Genomic DNA, 6,604 nt, shown 5'->3' with positions numbered 1-6,604 from the left:
TNNATNNNTANNGAAATTTATGCTCGGTTGAATATGATATCAATTGAAATGCTTGTCGTGTGATGTTGCATATTGATAAATGCATAATTGTTTATTTATGAATATTTTGATGTATGCTTGTGATTTGATAATGGTGTGAACTTTGGATGTTGTTGTTTTGAAGTTGAAAGTAGGAAATAGAGAGTGTTGTTCGACTAATGTTTAGTCTAAATTGAGGTTTTTATAGGTGAATTTCTAAAGGAGCAACTGTGGAGTGATCACTGATGTTTAAGATTTGGTTTAGGTTTAGTTAAAATTTGTATAAGTTCTTTGATAACTAAAAAGATGATGATAAATTGAGAAATTGTGAATTGTTAAGACTTATAGGATAGTTTAGTGCTAAATGGGAGTTTTGATAGGTGGAATTTTGAGATAAGGGTGGAATGGAGAATTTTGAGGTTTAAAGTTTGTTTATGGACTATTTGTGACTTGTTTAGTGGTTAAGTTCTCTAAATTATTATTAGGAATTGGTATAGGAATGAAATTTTTAAGCTTTTAGAATGATGTTTAGTTGTTTAAGTTAGAAATTTATCAGAAAATAAGGCTAATAACAATTTAGTTGAGTTATAAACATTGGGATTAGGTCAATGTAAGGTTTGGAATAACAAAGGAGAGTTGTAGGCACGTGTAAAGGTGTAGGAGTTGGAACATATAAGGTTTGGGGGTGTAAATTCTGCAGAATTGATGTTCTGTAGAATTCTCCAGACTAGTTGGGCGAATAGATAGCTCGTTGGGCGAGTAATATTGAGTTTTGACAGTGAGTTTCAGAGGTTGGTCAAAACTTCTTGCTAGGCTGGGAAAACTCTATGTTTGCATTCTCACTGGGCGACAAAGAGTTGGTTGCTGGGGGAGCAGGGTTAGCGTTGAGCACCGTAATGCTGGCGTTGGGCATCCTCTATGCAGTTTTGGTTTGTGTATTCTATTCTTTTGTGCCTTGGAGGGTTTGAGCTATATCAATACTTTGATGCTTGTTTGGTACTATATTGATCATGTGCATGATAAATGAACATAACTCCATGACTTTCGATGAGAGATTCCATGATGGTGCCCTGTAGTGTAGGTGTTGATGTAGAAAGCTTAGTCTTGGGTGTTATCTTGACGCTCTAATAATCGTCCAATCTTAGGTAGAGAAGGGGATTACGTGGTGAGGAGTAGCAGGAGATCCTAGTCTAGGTGCTCCATCTTGGCCTAAGACTCGAAACGGACTAACCGTGTGCGTGTGGTAGGGTGAAACCCATTGGCAATGACTCTACAAAGCAGTAGATGCCACCACAAGTGTATGACCCGCTATATCAATACTTGTATCCTAATGTGTCAAATCTAGAATATGTATATATATGCTTAGGTTGTTTGATTTTAAAGTGAAATGTGTTATTTGATTCTTTTACAATATTAGTTTATCCTTGCTTTTGTGTTTGTTTGTTTGTTTATCATTTTCTTGTTCGTGATTATCACTTTAATGGTGGAAGCAAATAAGTATGTTTTGTAGTTGATTCAAAGCGGGATGCAGATGAAGCAATGACACAGTTATGTTTTAATTATTCAGGTGTAAGTCTTCAACTTTAGAAATCTCAAATTTCATATCAATTATCATATTTATAACATTTATTTTAATAGTTTTATAGTAGTAAATAAAATATTACATTAGGCTAATCAAGCATTATTGTCAAGGAAATGAATAACTTTTTATAAGTTCATGATTGATTATACATATTATATGTGTAATTAAATAGTTAACTCATCCTTTCATGTATTTTATGTATTTTTGTAATTGAATTATGATTTTACCTCACAAACAAATAATTCTACAATAGCTATATAGAAGAAAATATAGAAAATATGTAAAATGGTGCTTATTTCTCTTTTATTTTTCTTTGTTTTAGTTTTATACATTTATGCTATACTCAAGGTATAAAGGAAATAATATATAATTGTTATATTTTAATAAACTTATAAGTAAGGTTATCAAATTTGAGAGTTTACGTCAACTCGTGAGAGTCAAGTAAACTCGACTAGTAAACTCAAATTGTAAACTGGTAAAAGTTTACTTCTAATGAAAAAAATTATATAAATAATATCTTAATTCAAATAAATTTATAAAATTATATAACTTTAAATAAATAAAATTTATAGATATATTGTTCATAAAAATAAATATTATAAAACATAAATACTTAGATTATTATCATTAATTTTGATGCATTTCATTAAATTTATAATAAAAAAAAGAATTGCAGTAATGTCATGGAGAAATAGAGGGATACGAGAGATAGTGACAATCAGGTCATAAAACCCTAAACCCCAAACGACCTCGTTTTTCTTAATTTTTTCTCTTTCAAGCTCGCAGAATCGTTCCAAACTCGCGATTCTAAACAATCCTAACGATCTCACAATCAATTCTACCGAATTTACATAAAAAAGAATTTACTTCCGAGTTAACTCGGAAACTATGTCTAAGTACATAAACTCGTACAAATTTACAAGTTAACTCGAGAGTTTGATAATCATACTTATAAGTACATCTTTTAAACTGTTACATGTTCAATTAAAAAAAATGAAATTAATCAAACAAAGGAAAAAGAAAAGGATAAACTTTAAATAGAAAGAATGAAGAAACTTACCTTTCTCAAAATTATAGTTAATCCATCGTGTTTTGCTTTCCGTTATCTTCTGTTTTTAAATATGATTAAATTCTAGAAAAGATCAACTATTAAGTTGATAAGCTAAAGAAAAGATAAAGTGATGTAAAGTTAAAGAAATAAACCGTTTAATAAATAAAAATAAAAGTTGTTTCAAAGTTATTTAATTTTAAAAGAATATTTATTTTTCTCAATTTAATTTATTTATTTTTCTCTTGGATTTAGCAAATTGTTCTAACGTGCAAACGGTCAACTCAGAACTATTTTTTTGTAGCTAATAAAAAAAAATTAAAACAGAATCTGGTGCGATTTTGTAGATAACCATAGGAAAATGGAAGATGCTAACTTTGGTAACACAGAATTAAAGAAAGGAGAAAGTAGCATCTATTGCTTTCATTCATTAAAAAAACACATGAATCATTCATATTCTTAATTTTTTTATAATTAAGAAAGTAAATGAGGGATTCTTATGCGATTCTTTTTAACACTTGGAATAAACATTTTTTATTAATTACGTAAGCACATACACATAATCATTGGCGTGTCATATTATAAATAATGAAAGCACACCTTCTATTCTATTATATTCTATTCTTCTCCACATGCTTTCCTGCTATATAAAAATTGTAACAAGTTCTAAAGATATTCCCTTTTCCTCCAATGCACCAATAACAATAACATATTACATATCATAAATAAAATTTTATGAAGAATTTATTACTATAAAATACATATACTACAACATCATTTTAGGTCGATCAGAAACTGATGTGAATAAATGTGCAGTGGTAAAATTGAAATTTTTGAACATCATATATCATTAATCAAATAGATAAGTGATAATGTAGTATGGTACAAATGCTACATATATCAAACATTGATTATTTATATCATACTTTTTTTTAAAATGTTACCTTCAAATATGTGTGTCCAAAACAATGAAAATATTGCCTTATATTTACACAACATTTAAGTTTAATTAATGACTTTGATAATTAAGTCTAACTCAATCTTACAAAACTTATTTGTAAGATGAAGTTTATATCCATTTGTATATTATAAATTTGTTTTATCTTTAGTTGATATAGGATTTCCATCTGCACATATATTCATTTACACCAATTACAACTTATACTTTTAGAAGATTTATGTGTTGAATTGAATTAAGAAAATTTGAACTTATTATATGGTACTCAATAAATTTTGTCATATGATGTTCAGATTGCTTATTCTCGTGATGAACATAAGTTCATCCCATATAAAAGAATTAGCTCACCATGAAATGTTGAAAAGATTATCTTTCAAACCACTTTTTGTTGTATGAATATTCGTCAACTTACATCTGAATATCTTCCTTTACATGAATTAGAATATTAGAGTTTTGATAATCTTCTTTCAGGAAGAAATATCACTTTGTTAAATGGAAGCCATATGTATAATTGAATATAACTAATTTATTGCAAATTAAAATATGTATCACTTTAAGATGTTTTTTTTAATAAATTATTATTAAGTTTTGATATTGTATTTGTATGTGTTATGAATTTTATTTATGTTGGGAATGATATCGATTCTTTTTTAAAAGAACTAGAAGAACAATTGTGTTTTCTAGACTACTAATTTCATTAAGCTATTTTAAGGAAAAAAACAATTATATCAAATTGTATTCAATAAAAAAAAAAAACTAGTATTGTATATTAGTATGATATACAAATAAATTTTAACTAATTTTATTTATTTAACAAAGTTATCTCTAAAATATTCTATATTTAATTATGATTTTATTTTTAATGTCTCTTTCATTTCAAATATTAAGAAAGAGCAGTTATTTAAAAAAAAATAGTACAATTAAATTAATGATGTTGGTTATCTTTTGCTAAAAAATAGTTTTTTTTTTCTCATATTATAAAACTGCAGGGAGTACAAACTAAATAAGAAACTACCTTCTCCTAAGTTAATTAATTAGGTGTTTTGTATACATTTAGTATAGTTTAAGAATCAAATTATAAAGTTTCTTTTTATTGGAAAGATTAACACCATAATCAAATGTGATTTTTAATTTAATATCAAATTTTTACTTGTTCATTTTTTTATCGATGTCTTAATATCTAAGGATCTTCAAACGGTAACTTGTTTTCATAGGCAGATACCACTTACTCATCATTCATTCGTTTTTCTTTCATTCCATTTTCACATTATTTATCACTTTCTCTTGCTATTTCTCTTCTTTTATTCCCCCTCTCCCATTTTCTTCCAAATCCACCAAATTTTGGGTGGACAAATACCATTTCTCCACTGTATGATTCGTCTTATTTTATTTTCAATTTCTTAAAACTTTTAGCATGACTTAGAGAATTGTGATATAAATGATCCTATATCTTTGTGTACAAAATAAATATTGTCAGACTCCTTAATTTCAACAGTTTAGTGGAATCCAGGTGGCTGCAAGGGAGTGGACCGAACGGTTTTGACGGTAGTATAAATGCCAGAATTTTTAATTTCCTGCCACTTCCTGGATGCACCTTCTTCTTCAAACTTCTACAACTTTTGATTTTCTCTTCCTTCTCTCTAGAACCTCTATCTTCTCTCTAAGAAATCTCACCTTTTTCATATTCCGATCATTGATCAGACACTGTTTAATCATTCCTGGTATTAGGAGCTTTCGTTTTCACCGATCAGATTTTCGTTTGGAGTTGGTGTTCTCGAAAAGAGTTGATAATTAAGGGAACGTAGTTGCTGACCGGTTTAACAATTATTCTAGAGGTAAGGGAAACTTATATAATGTAGTTATGATGAACTGTTGTGAATGGTTGGATGCTTGAATGATTGATGTTTGATGCTTTGGCTTGATTTTGAAGTATTATATGTTGATTGTGTGTATTGATGTTTGAGATATGGTGTGAAAGCTGGGTAAGATTAGAATTGAGTTTCACTCTGTGGCATTCTGCAGAAATTGGTGTTTATTGTCGAGAGTCAATTGTGACCATTCAGTTTGAACTTGGAACGTTCGGTTTTTTACTGGATTCTCTTTTTGTAAGAGTTCTAGCTTAAGACTGATCGGTTTTCTATTTAGTATAATTAAAGAATAAGTTAAGTAATATTATTGTCTGTCTTAATTATATAATTGAAATAATATAGAGTTCTTGGTCATTGACTAGCACTCGATCTTTAAAAATGCTCGATTTTAGACTAATATTGGGTTTTAATAGCGTTCAGTTTTACATTGACTCTCAGTCATTCTTAGAGTGTTCGGTCTTGTACTGACACTCGATCTCTTGAAGAGCGTTCGGTCTGTGCTAACGCTCACTCTTTTGAAGAGAACTTCATCCTGTATAAAGTGTTCGGCCAAAGCTATAAATGCTCGGCCAAAGCCCCAAGTAATCGTTTAAAGCTATAAGTGCTCGACCCTAGCTCTAAGTATTCGGCCAAAGCTCCAAAGTGTTCGACCTAAGATCAAGATGCTCGGCCTAAGGTATATGTATTATGTTTAAGTCTTTAGTAGTTAGTTAAATCTCCTTTTCGTACGGTTTTAAACCGTATTCAGTTCCAATTGGAGCTATTCTGTTACTTGACCGTTCGGTCATGATTCCTGAGTAGAGGTTATTCTTACCGTTCGGTCATATTCATAAGTTTACAGTGTTATTTTCTTAAATTCTTGATCTTGATTGAAATTGTAAATATATGATTCTGATTGTAATTGGAGTACATAAGTATGATGTGAAATCATGATGGAAAGAGTCATGTGGTTGTGAAAGAGAATTCCAAGGAGGAATGTCTCATGATTGGTGATGGTTTGTAAAGTATGAACATGGCTAAGTTAAGCTNTCGTTTATCCTGATATTCCGTGATTAATCCACCTCATGTAGAGAGGGTAACTCATGCGTGGAAATGGCAAGAGGTCCTTTAGCCTCAGGGTATTGTTGTAC

Source organism: Vigna radiata, chromosome 10, assembly GCF_000741045.1.
Source record: "Vigna radiata var. radiata cultivar VC1973A chromosome 10, Vradiata_ver6, whole genome shotgun sequence".
Lineage (NCBI taxonomy): Eukaryota > Viridiplantae > Streptophyta > Magnoliopsida > Fabales > Fabaceae > Vigna > Vigna radiata.
The sequence above is the reverse complement of the archived record's forward strand: the minus strand, read 5'-3'. Positions refer to the sequence as shown.